General features: G+C 35.1%; 1 non-coding gene and 1 pseudogene across 1 annotated transcript; one reads left to right on the top strand and one right to left on the bottom strand.

Annotated features, from left to right (window-relative positions):
* The first annotated feature begins 10,119 nt into the window (after positions 1 to 10,119).
* On the top strand, positions 10,120 to 10,225 carry LOC116117907. The gene has a single exon (XR_004126057.1). It is a non-coding gene; the product is annotated as a U6 spliceosomal RNA (small nuclear RNA).
* A 920-nt stretch (positions 10,226 to 11,145) lies between these two features.
* On the bottom strand, positions 11,146 to 13,534 carry LOC116117896 (annotated as a pseudogene).
* Positions 13,535 to 13,898: the final 364 nt, after the last annotated feature.

Raw genomic sequence — 13,898 nt, forward strand, 5'->3', positions numbered from 1 at the left:
TTGCTGACATCATGACAAAGGCTTTATCCTCTTTGGTTTTCAGCTTTCACTTATCCAAGATGGGAGTCGTAAATTTTTACACTCCATCTTCTCCGCCGGGTGGGGTATTAGAGGATGGATCATCAAGGCACCACGTCAACGAAGAGAAGGATGGCATCGTTACCTGAATTCTGTTACTCTGTTTATTTGTTATTTTTCACCTCTGTAATGAGCTGTACATAAAGGGTAGTATTGTCATTGTATGGGATAAGTTAGTTAGAATATTCTTTGGTTATTGTATAAATTTGTATTATTAGCATCATTCATAATATACACGAGAAAATTTCTCTCTGCAATTCCATCTTCCTTTGTTTCGTTTTCCTTTGTTTCATAGAGTGTATTTGATTGAATTTATCAATGGACTAAAAGAATTTATTTACTGTTACAAAATTTTTTGTTTGGTAATTGATGTGTGTTTAGGCGAGCTAACGTACACCTCGATTATTTCTCCCCCACGGGGGTGGGGGAGGTTGGGTTATCCCGTAGCAACTTACCACTGTAGCCCTCCAAGTAAATTATGGACAAAGATACTACCTTTACACCCAACGAAAAAAGTTACAAACAATTTTAAAATAAACACGTGCGATATACTTTTAGAATTCTTATGATGTTTAAGAGATTTTAAGCAAACTATTTTATCTCAAAATTTGGGTTTCTTTCATAAGTTATTTTTAGCTTATTTAAAGCAATGTTTTAAAACCCAACCCGGGGTGAAACCCGACAAAGTTGTCGAGTCTTGGGTTAGTTTGTTTGATCAGTTTGACCTGCCGGTCAATCGGGTGACAGAAATTTTAAAATTCAACAAATATACCCTTAAAAACTACATTAAGTCTCTACGGGTTTTAAATTTAGCAAACACACCCCAAATACAAATCGATGACCAAGTTATTAGCGGCAACGACACCACCCTAAATGCAATCTCAATCATCCCTTGAGCCTATTCCCTATAAACTCTACCAAATATCTAGTTGAAATTGGTTCGATTTCAGCTAGATTTCATCGACACCGATGTCGACATTCTAGGCCAAATATCACCGATGCCAACATCAACTACCCTCCCCATCACCCAAAAAATACTCCCCTTTTCCTCCCAACCAAAACCCACCTCACCCCACCTCACCTCCGCTAGCCTCACCAATCACCGGAAAAAGCCGACTGTTACTACCACCCCTTTTTTTTTTTTTTTTGGGTCAATTCACTCACCGAAAATCAATTTTGTTGCCACAATTGCACTCACCATCACTTTCTCTTCAAAAGCCCCAACATCCCGGCCTTCAATTGTTCGTTGATCATCATCCCAATTTCTAAGGTTTTCAATGAACAATGAAATAGGTAATCCAGCCCGAGGAAAGCCTCGGGTCCTGGTTTAATTAGTCAAGCCGGACTGAGTTTTAAAACAATGATTTAAAGTGTTAGAACTTCAAAAGTATCCTTATACTGTTTTATAATTTGATTCTATCATTTCTTGTATAATAAAGTTTCTATATGTACTTCAATGCTAAAACAGCTTTTTACATTTTTTTTTCCCAAACAACGTATAATTTTCTAAAAAATTATATATTAATAAAGTCTAATTTAATAAATTCTATTTCTATTAGCTCTATTCGAATAAACTGGTTTTGGATGGACCTTGAATTAAAATTCTCCCACACAGTGATTATATTATTTCAGATTCCATCCCCCTTTTTTTGTGTAGTCTTAAGCTAGAACTTGTGTATAGTCTTTATATATATTCGAGTTTACGTTGCTGTTTATGAGATATTTATACTCATATATTCATGTTAGTAGATAGATGGGTTATTTAGTATTTGTGCTATGGTGTTAAAGAACCAGAGATATTCGTACTCTTATGTATGCATGTTCAAATAACTAATCTTCCCAAATGCCCTAAAAGAAACATGCATCTATTGATGATCTTTAATAATAACTGCACACTTATGAACAACCTCCGAGTTCACAAAAATTTCATTGTTGATTTCTATGTTTATCATAATTCTCCTCCAAGTTCAGCTAAATGGCCTTTGGATTTGTCAATATAATTTAACATACAAAAGTTGCTCTCTCAAAAATCAAGATAATGTTTGGGTTTCTCTAAAAAATTAAGGCCAGATCCACATCAGCCTGTGCAACAAAATTGTTATCATATAAGAAAATATCCTCATCTTAAAGAGATAAAAACCTTGTGTTATAGTCGGAAGCCCTGTGTCACATAATGAGCTAAAAATTCCAGCCAGATCTTGCATTTTGTTAAGCAGCTACCAAATCTCTCCTGCTACAACTTCGACTGTACTTGAAGTGTTGGAAATAACATAGAATAACATATATCCTAAAGTAATCCCAAGATCATAGTCACCATTGCAATCACATTTGTATATAAATGAACTACAATGAAATTACATAGCATAAATACCTCTTCTCCTTATCTCTGAAGCAAAAATTGAACCTGGAAGAATCAACTGCGTAAAGTATCTTCTTTTCAATTTTAGAGAGAGAGAACGTGTTTTTTCTTTGCGTATCGGTGTGTTGTGTCTAACTAAAAGAAAGAACTTTTCTTTTATGTGTAGCGGTTAGAGAGAAACTGTATTTGGTAGTTTCATTTCACACACGTCGCTTGGGGTAACCCATCATGGGTGTACCCTTATCCAATATGTCCCACTCACACATGACAGGACTATCTCTCTATGTGCTTCTTTAAGGTTCATACCTTAGTAAATATGCCGTGTGACCATGCATACTCCGAGAGCACGTTAGTCATATATCTGTTAGGAATATATAACTTCTCGAATTGTGAAACTCAGGTTGTATGTTGTATGCAATACCCTAGATTACTTATCACATTTTTCTAACAATCTCATTTACAAAAAAAATATCCGTTGCATTCATAATTATGTTCTATCTTTACATAAAAGTAAAACATAATTAGTCGACCAATGAATACACGTGATTATAGTGTGATAATTCAAAATCGTAATCTTCCTCTTTTCTCGATTCTTGCAACTTTCATTTAACTTGCTTTTCTAGAAATGTCCTAGCAGATTGAATTTATCTTAATCTTTTGGTAACACTCTAAGATAACAATCATTAAATGAAGTTTTCAAGAAACAGAATAGAGTAATAAGGGTATTCTATGAGATTTTATTCTTAAAAAAAACTCAGGGTCTCACACAATGTTAAAGTTGAGATTTTGACTTTCATTACCCCTTTGGTCAATGTTTTGCACATGTGGTATGAATCATATGCTACAGCATTTCCTCCTTTCCCATGGAGTGCATGTCTCTTTTCTTGTAAATATTGTACAGATTTTAGTTCAGACATACCTAATGTCTAACTTGAGTTCACTTTACATACTTTTAATTCATCAAAACTCTAATCTGGCAATTAGACAGATAAAGTGATCATTTATCACTTGTGGTCACATTTCATTATGACATTATTTTAATTCTATTTTCTAGGTGAAGTTAAACATTTTAAGCTTGGCTCTCTATTATCACCTAGATAATAAGCTTAAAATCGTCTCATCTCCATTCCTACGAAGTAATGGAGGCGATTGCCTATGTGAGAAGGTCAATCTTTTAGCTGTCCGACATGCTTTTCAAAATACACATATATATAATATTTACATAACTAATATGTATATATATATAATACTTCGTATGTATGTTCCTAATAATCTAAATGAGCATTGACAATATTGTTATTTAATATTGATAAACAAATGTGAACAATTTTGGGAAATCTCAAAGTATAAATACATTCAACACCTACGTAAGCCTAGAGATCTAACATGTCTTTTGAAAGTATCTCTTGGTATAGGCTATTGAATAGATCCACAACCATGTCATGCGTAGATATGTACTTCATGTTCACCTCCTTTTGTGCACCAAGTCTCGCACAAAATTATATTGATATCTATGTGTTTCGTTTTACCATGATATTTGGATCCTTAGTGTATGCTATTGCTGCTTGACTATCACTTTTATTCTTACTGGTTCAATGGCAACATTAATTATTCCTAAATGATCATGATCGTCTTAACCAAACGGCTTCTTGCACTGCAGCTAAAATGCTACAAACTCAGCCTATTGTAGATAAGGCTATGCATGATTGTTTTCTACTACTCCAAGATAGGGCCCCACCATTTAGTAAAAAAACATTTCCAGAAGTAGATTTCCTTTCATCAAATCCCTCGCCAATCACATCGGTGTAGCCTCTCAAGTGTAAATCATTTCCTTGATAACATAATGAGTAATCAGCTGTCCCTTTTAGATATTTTAAGATTCTCTTCACTGCTTTCCATGTGTCTTGTCCTGGGTCGGACTGGTATCTACTTACCAACCCAACGACATAATAGATGTCGGCTCTAGTGCACATCATGGCATACAGAGACTTCCAACAGCACTTGTATAAGGAACATTCTTCATTTGTTCCTTTTCTTGTGGAGTCTTCAGACACATTTCCGATTTAAAAGTCTTGCCTTTCGCGATAGGGTTGTCTATGGGTTTCAATCTTGCATATAAATCGTTCAAGAATTTTCTTAATGTATGGTTCTTGTGAAAAGATACTAATTTTCTAGAGCGATCTCTTGAAATCTTGACTCCAAGAATATATGCAGCTTCACCCATATCTTTCATCTCAAAATGAGATGATAACCATCCTTTGATTTCATTGACAAATCCCTTATCATTTCCAACTATAAGTATATCATCCATATAATGATAATATAACAATTTGTTATTGATCTCTTTGTATATACACAGTGATCTTCATCTATCATTTTAAAATCATACAACATTATCGCATTATGAAATCGAATATACCACTGTCTTGAGGACTGCTTGAGGCCATAAATTGACTTTAAAAGTCTACACACCTTGTGTTCTTGACCTTCTCTAACAAAACCTATTGGTTGGTCCATATAGATTTCTTCTTTTAATTCTCCATTGAGAAAAGCTGTCTTTACATCATTTGATGCAATTCAAGCCATGCTTGCAACTATAGCTAAATAAGTCGGATTGAGGTAAACCGCTAACAGGCGAAAAAGTTTCTTCTAATCTATTCCTTCTTGTTGTGTATACCTTTCGCGACTAAGCGAGCTTTGTATCTTTCAATACTGCCATCAGCTTTACGCTTGATTTTGGAACCCACTTGTTCCAATGGCTTTGCGTCCTTTTGGTAATCAACCAATTCCCATACTTGGTTTGATTTCATAGACTCCAATTCTTCTTCCATTGGTTTCATCCATTTTTCCTTAGAGGCAAATTGAAGCCTCTTTTACATTCCTTGGCTCTTCGTCATCTTGTAGAGTAACTAAAAAATTTCCCCCTCAATCCAATCGTAGACGTGGAACTTGTTTCCTATTTGATCGACGTATTGGAGATTGATTGGCGTTACTCCCACTTGGACCAGTTTATCATAGTTGGATAGCTTAGGGATGATGGAGATCTGAAACTGATTCATCAACTTCTATATTGCTCCCACTGGGATGTAGTATAACTAACTGATTGTCGGCAACAGAATTGTCTTGGTCTTGTGTTTCATATAGAAACAATCTTTACCTATCTCACCCTTCTTAGGAAAATCGGTTTCTAAGAATGTGACGTCTCGTGATTCAAACTCAGTGATGCTACCCTTTCTTGTTCTCCTATGAAGACTATCCCTTTGAATGTTCTAAGTATCTTATGAGATACATTTCTTCCCTGTACCTAATTTCCATATTTATGGGAGGATCATGAACATAGGCAGCACATCCCCATGGTTTTAGGAGACTCAAATCGGGTTTTCGATTTGTCCATAACTCATATGTATAGTGTAATAGATTTAGATGGTACTCGATTGAGGATATATGTGGCAGTCAATAAGGCATCACCCCAAAAGGTGATGGGTAAGTTTTGCTTGTGCCATCTAGACTCACCATCTCAAGTAGGGTTCTGTTTCTTCATTCTACAACACCATTTTGTTGCAGAGTTTCTTGGAATAGTTAATTGACTTTCTATTCCTATTTCATCACAAAAATTTCTGCCACTGATCAGATAAATATCACGACCTCGATCGGTTTCGCAAAACTTTTATCTTTTTATCTAATTGATTCTCAACTAAGTTTTTAAACTTCTGAAAGCATCTAAACTTCTGATTTTTGAGAAATCAAGAAACATAACCATATCGAGTGAAATCATCTATAAATGTGATGAAATAAACAGCCCCATGTCTAGCCCTCACGTTCATTGGATCCATATGTCAGAATGAATTAGTTGCAATGGAACTTCCTCTTATCGCTTTTCCAAATGGTTTTTCTTGCTGTTTTTTCCAACTAGGCAATGTTCACAAGTAGTCAATTCTACTTTTGTTAAGGATCCTACAAGCCTTCTCTTGCTAGTATTTAATTCGTTGTTGGCCATATGGCCAAGTCTTCATGTCATACATTTACATCATCATTATTAGAAGATGTATAAAGGAAAACACATCATTACTATTTATTATAAGCAACATCAGTACTATAAAACCATCAGAAAAATAACCCAACCATAGTATGTTGGCGTCAAAAAATAAATGGACACCAGTACTGGAAAAATTTAATTAAAACCAAGTTTAACAAGTTCTAACACGAAAATCAAATTTCGAAGAATATCGGGTGCATATCACACGTCATGTAGGTATAGGATTCGACCTCCACGCATGATCAATTTGCTGTGCCGATCCCTTTAACTTCCAATTTTGAATTATTACCTACATAATCCATTTGTTTTCTTGTGGTATTCGTTGAAACTCCACGAAGCACTCCTGCTTTTCGCTATGTGGTTTGTTGCGGCTGCTCTACAGTCCACAAGGATGAGACTCAGTTAGAAAAACAGAACTAGAAACATTTATATAACTTACTTGTGCAAACAAGTAATTTACCTTCTCGGTCCGCTACAAATCACGAGCAAAATGTCCCTTGTACCACAATTATAGCATTTCACCTTTGCCATATTTCTCTTCCTAGCAGGATGCTTTCCTTTTCCGTGTTTGAAGAACTTTCTCTTCTTCCCTTGAGCCTTATCAATATTGTCTTTCTTTGGGATCCACCTTAGAATTTACGTTTAAATCCCTTCCCACCATGTGAACTGGAACCAGCCTATACATATCAGTATTTGCCTTACTTGCATTAAGGTGATCTTCTTCCATTCCAAATGAATAAACATCTTCTAAATTTCTGATGCCCTCATTGTGGGTAAGGTGTATTTTCATATGTTTCCAATTTTGAGGCAACGATCTTATGACAGCTTGAACCTGTTGTCCATCATTAAGACATGACCCGCATCTCTCAACTCACTATCATGTTTGACAAATGCTGTAAATGTACTCTCATAGTATGTTCAGGCTTCTTTTATATGTGTCAAACTTGATAGTGAGTGACCGAGTTTGGTAATGGACGTACCGCCAAACTTTGTAGCAAGTGCGGACCACATATCCTTTCTAATTCGTAATCCGGTACTTTTTCATGAGATCATTGTCCATGCTGCTCAACAAAGTAATGCGAGCAGTGGAATCTTCTTCTTCCATATGTCATAAGCTGCACGGTCTCATCTATGTTGAGCCGTGACTCCTTCTCAGGCTCTTCCATGGTTGTATAAGAGCTTTAAGAACCTCTTTTTCTTCCAAAACATATTGAATTTTCATGCTCCATATCTCATATTGTCGTCGTTAAAATTTTCCTTTGTTAAGTTCGCGACAATGTTCTTAGATCCAGATGCCATTTCAAACAAAATTACACGTTGGATAATGCATGTTATTCAATGTTCGACAATACATATTCATTTAATTAATTATACCAATAATAATTGTAATTAGATTTGGAATCAAAAGTTAACAATGTCAACAATCACATCCAAAATTATTCCAATTTCCAATTACATAGATAAATAATTGCAATTCTAAAAATTAATTAAACACATTTAATAAATATAAATCAACATCAATTCACATAAAATTTTAAATTTTAATAATAAAATAATTCCATTATGTAAATAGAATTCAACATGTAATGAATTAAAACAAAAAATTTCAAAAAAAAAAAAAATTAAGTGTACGCCACATTCCTAAAACTGGGAAGGATTGATAATCCTTATCCTAAGGTCTTATCTAACTTAATTACCCTAGGCAGGGGAACTCCCAGTTTCTTGTGATGTCCTTTACGAGTGGAGACTCCTATAGATGCACCAGCTGTCTTTTTTTGCACCCCAATCTATGTACTCCTTGATATAGTTGTTGACTAATGTCTATAATTTTTATTGTCATCTTTAAAGTTATAGAATTTCAGCTTGTCCAAACCATATCAAGGAGACCAACGAGATTAGGGTAACCAAGAGTCTCTCTTAGAACTGGGTATTTCGACTCATCTTCCTTTAATCCCCCTATCCAGACTATTCCTAAATCTTTTCATTCACATGAATGAAATGATTTCGAGTTGCACCAACTCATCCTCTGTGTCTCTTAAAATCAATGTGTGAGTTTGTAGAGATCTAATCATGTTCATAACCCTTTCCCTTTGAGCGGATTTCTAGCAACCATTGCACGTCTATAACGTAATATTTTTCTGTAACAAATACAAAAAAACTATTTATTTATCAAATAAAGGTTGACTATATTTGATAAATAATATATATACGTGTTTATAGTTCAATAACAAAATTAGACTCATAACAATATACCAAGTATGCATTTTTATTCTTTATAGCAAAAGAAAAAAATTTTAGAATACTTCACCCACCCTCACGCGCCGGCAGAAGCTTCCATGTGCCCCCACGCGCCGGTAGGAGTTTCCATGCCCCTCCACGCACCGCCAGAAGCGGCCACACGCCCTCACGCACCGACAAGAGCCCCCACGCGCCGCCAGAGTACTCCATACGCGTGAGACGCCCACACGAATTCGGGTCAGGTCGATGCATTTTCGCATCAAACCGGGTCAATCCCGACCCGAGTTTGACCCGTTTTGGCTTTACGAGTTGGGTGTTGACAGGGTTTGACTGACCTATTTGATCTTATGGGTCGGGTTAACGGGTCAACTTGACCCAATTTTTTATTTTGGTTATGGGTTGGGCCAGATAGGAATTTGCGAATATAGTTAACACAAAAACAAAATTAGCCCAATGGTTAGGGTATTAGGCTTCAACCAAGGAGACTTGGGTTCAAGTCGCACCAACCACGCTGATTTGAATTTTTTTTCAAAAAGAAGTAAAACAGGAAAAACGACATGTCATTCATAAGGTTGGTTTGAAAATGATATGTCGGTTCTTGTCGTCTTCAACCTCTGTCCGGGTTTGCAACTGGGTACCCGACCCGGAAATTAACCCATACGAAACCCGAAACTTCAAAGAGGCATATCTAAGTCATTTTAACTCCATTTTTTATGATTCAAAAACTATTTTCTTCATAATTTCATAAGGAATCTCTTAGTCTAATTATCATTACCAAAAAGACAACTTTTTACGTACAAAATTTGAAAAATTCAGAACTGCATTTGACAAACCAATAACATGCTTCAACATTAACAGTATGAATTTAAAACAATATGAACCACGGCTCTGATACCAATGTTGGAAATAATATAGAATAACATATATCCTAAAGTAATCCCAATATCATAGTCACCATTGCAATCACATTTGTATATAAATGAACTACAATGAAATTACACAGCATAAATACCTCTTCTCTTTATCTCTGAAGCAAAAATTGAACCTGGAAGAATCAATTGCGTAAAGCATCTTCTTTTCAATTTTAGAGAGAGAGAGCGTGTTTTTTCTTTGCGTATTGGTGTGTGTTGTGTCTAACTAAAAGAAAGAACTTTTCTTTTATATGTAGCGGTTAGAGAGAAACTGCATTTAGCAGTTTCATTTCACACATGTCGCTTGGGGTAACCCATCATGGGTGTACCCTTTTCCAATATGAAGTCTTTAACAAAAAGCGGCTGTAGAATTAAGTAACTAAGCATACCCATTAGATCTGGATACCCAGCAAGGGGTTACCGTGATTAGTTCGGCAAATTTACATAGATAACCTGTGCCATGCGTGTGAACAAGTTTGTATTGCATAAATCACCAAGTTAAATTCGGAGACATCCGATAAAATTGGAACGATACAGAGAAGATTAGCATGGCCCCTGCGCAAGGATGACACGCACAAATCGAGAAATGTTTTTAAAATGTTTTGCAGGTACGGATTAAGGCATGAAGCTGGGAGAGGATTCCAAGGGACGCTATGAGCATGAGGGGATGCTTTAATGATGACTATTGAATGGTTTTGCTAATATTTAGTGTAGTAATTATGTTCATATCTCATAATGTAGTAATTATGTCCATGTTCTATAATGGAGTAAATATGTCGTTAGTAATAAAGGAAATCAAATTGCAGTTGTAATCTACTAAGGGAAATACTTTAACAGGTGAATTAAAAAACAAAACATACAACTATGAATCTGAATAAAATCTCAGTCATGAACTCATGAACAGGAATATGTGCTGCATTAATAAGTTCTGGCATGTTAGCTAAATTTGAAAAAAAGACTTGAATGCATATATACCTTGTCTGATAAATTCTCCCATTTGTCTTTTCTAACAGCAAATGGATCATAGACTTGAAAACGTCATTATTTACAATCGTTGAATTCTGAATAAGAAAGAAAAAAAGAAAGAAATAAAGAAGTTATGAACAACTCCAGATGCAACTCATGTTATGCAAACGAAAAACAAATGAGAAAAGGAAAAAGTTAGCACGGATATTAACATAGCATAATCAAGAGAATGAACCAAAATACACATGATACAAGACTGTTTGGACCGAAACAAGATAAGTACAAATATTTAAAGGTGCAAATATCAAAATAAACTTGGAGAAAGAATATAAACATCGCTTAAAAGCAAAAATCTAAATACCCCGGAATACCATGTCATCCATACACAAGCCAATAAATTATCCACCAATGATTTTTTTTCTCTCATCGATCTTTACTGTTATGTGATTGATAGTATTAAATTGAAAAATTATGCGTAGGTTTGTATGGTTGTGCACCAGCTATGTAATACGCTTGTAAGGGATACGGAATGGTACCTTGGATTTCTATCGTCTTCTTCAAATATAATGAAGAGTTACTCTCAGTTCTTTAAACAAGACAGCAGTTGGGCCGGGGCATTAACGTTTAACCATCCGTCTATATTGACCTGTCCAGTCTGTAACACGAACACCCAACACAAACTTCAAAGATAGAAAAGCAAAGCATAATAAAAAAATAAGATGTATATAAACTTTCTCTCGTTTGCTAAGCACTATACATTTATCCGATGAAAGATTGACATCCCTAGTTGTTAAACCAGGCATCAGATACTTAATGTGGTAACATTCCTAGTTGTTAAACCATCTAAATATGTTTACAATAATAGCATATAGCATCCAAGTACAAATGCATTATATGTTGCAAAAGATAGGAAGAATTGTTACCTGGTGCTGAACATTGATGGAGCCACCAAATTATAAAATAGAGAAGGGACAGGTGATCGTAGTATCTCGCAGAATACTTTGTTGGTTTCAACCTGAGAATATCAAGTCAATCATAAGGGAAACTTTCTTCAAGTGAGTCCAAATCTATCTCTTAAGCGCAATGGGGTCTTTGGCTCATGCCTGTTGTGATGTTTGGGCAAAGCCCAGACGGTTACATCACAACGAGATCATAATACATATGCATTAATGCCAATCAACAAAAGAGAAAACATTAGATGACAAAAAAAAAAAAAAAAAAAAGAGAGAGAGAGAGAGAGAGAGAGAGAGATTGCATCCGCAAGCTGAAAGTGCACATACCTTTTCAAGGAAGACCAAGAATGGATGCTGAAATGCTTTTAAAATATTGTTGATTGAAGAAAGATGTATTTAAACCTCTCTTCTTCCATCATACCAGATTGGATGACCCTTTACTGAAGTACTGGACTTCCTAAGGTTATTGAGAGCTGGTCCAGCAATGTCTTGTTCAGTGGCAGCTACATTAGGATATAAATCTGCACATAATATTGCCTGCAAGAATGCCTTCAGAATCTATGTCTAGTACAAATGTCACTACCAAATTAGTCTGAAATTAGACGTAAAATAACTTCCAACTATAAAGTTGGTGACTTTGTGAAGTATATACAACCATGGGCAGATCTCCTCCAAATTAATCTTAAGCTTGGTTAAGAAATTTAAAGTTGACTGCAATGACATATTATAATCAAAGCATGCAATAAGAAATTAGTTCTGTCAAGTAATTGTCCTCCAGTATAACATAAGAGTTGTTGTGTAACATGAACTATTTACTGTGAAAGAGAAAGAAGAGAAAGAAGACTCTGCAAGGAACCAAAAGCATCAAAAGCCATATGGTTCTTCACGATTGACGAATGATGAGCATACCTATTGAATGGTTGTGATTTATCAGAAAACCAACTGACAATCTTTTCTTTCTTCTTTTCCTCAGCCTGAACCAATAAAGCATATACTTGTTAAAATCTTCAATTTCAAATAAGAAAGTGCAAATTGCTGGACAAAAATTTTGTAAAATATAAAAGAACACTCAAACATGGTATCACAAACTTATACGTAAACCAATGAAACAAAGGCATGGCACCTGATATTTCTTTGGAAGATCAATGAGCCCAATGTCTGCTAGCAATGTTCCAAACTGTATCCTCATGTCTCTGACATTCACAAAAATATCAGAAAAAGCAAAAATATTAATTGAATATGCATATTGCTCAAATTACTCGTGATATATTTGTCATACTATTCTTAACATATTTCTGTTAACATGAATTGACAGTCATGTATACACCAAATAGTATCAAGAATAATTTCCAGTGCATTAAGCTGCTTCCTTTTTGACAGTATAAACTATAAAGTATTCATATTAAATTTTTCAAACAGACAAGAAATGAAAATTACACCTGATCATGTACATGACTGAACTGCTTAAAAAGTAAGAGCTGCAAAATTGATTGGCAACTTTAGCTCCTTTGTGCAAAAATTAAGTTTCACATATAAGAAAAAAATGTATCAAGAGAAGCACCAAACAACAGATTATACTGAAAAAAAATGCCATCAATATGAGTTCAGTAAACAGTCAACAACTACAGGATCTGATCCAGTAAGGCTATTAGTAAGCAAATCACGAGTTCACAACACTGATATGAGTTCAGCATTCAGTCAAAAAGTACACTGGCTCCAATAAAGTCTATAAGTAATCTGATTATAATAAGGAAGAATGGGGAAGAAGGGTTATCTGGTAAACTGTGACAGAGGTATATCATGACTGCAAGTAGGAAAACACAATCTGAAGTCAAGAAGTCTAGTCCCAGCAATATATCATTTATTACTTGGAGAATATATCGACTTACAAAGTTCAAGCAAACCACCAACTAACCTCATGCAATATCTTCTCCCATTTCTTGTAAGCCACTATCATTACCAAGTGATCAGATTGCTGGTAACTGTCATTTGAATCACTGAGTCCATGCAGCTTATCGATCAACAGAACGAATTTAGCTCTCTCAACATTTTGCCTCTGGAATTTATCACAAATAAAGAAATAAATCCTTAAAAAATTGATTTTCTTTTCTTTAAGAGCAGAACCATCAGACTTTAGTTCAGCGTTAAATGAGAGTGAAAGTTTTAAAGAAATTACCAAATGATTAAAACTTTAGCGGAATGGGTTGCTTGTTCATTTTAGATCAAATGAGTTGCAAGAGACATAAAGTAAACACCCGTCAAACAAGAAAAGAACAAACTTATTTTTTCATGGTTCGGTAACATGCCTACATCCATGGGATCAAATGCAGAAGAAGCAAATCCACTAAAAGCTTATG

The sequence above is a fragment of the Pistacia vera genome, unplaced genomic scaffold (assembly GCF_008641045.1).
Source record: "Pistacia vera cultivar Batoury unplaced genomic scaffold, PisVer_v2 Contig824, whole genome shotgun sequence".
In the NCBI taxonomy this organism is placed as follows: domain Eukaryota; kingdom Viridiplantae; phylum Streptophyta; class Magnoliopsida; order Sapindales; family Anacardiaceae; genus Pistacia; species Pistacia vera.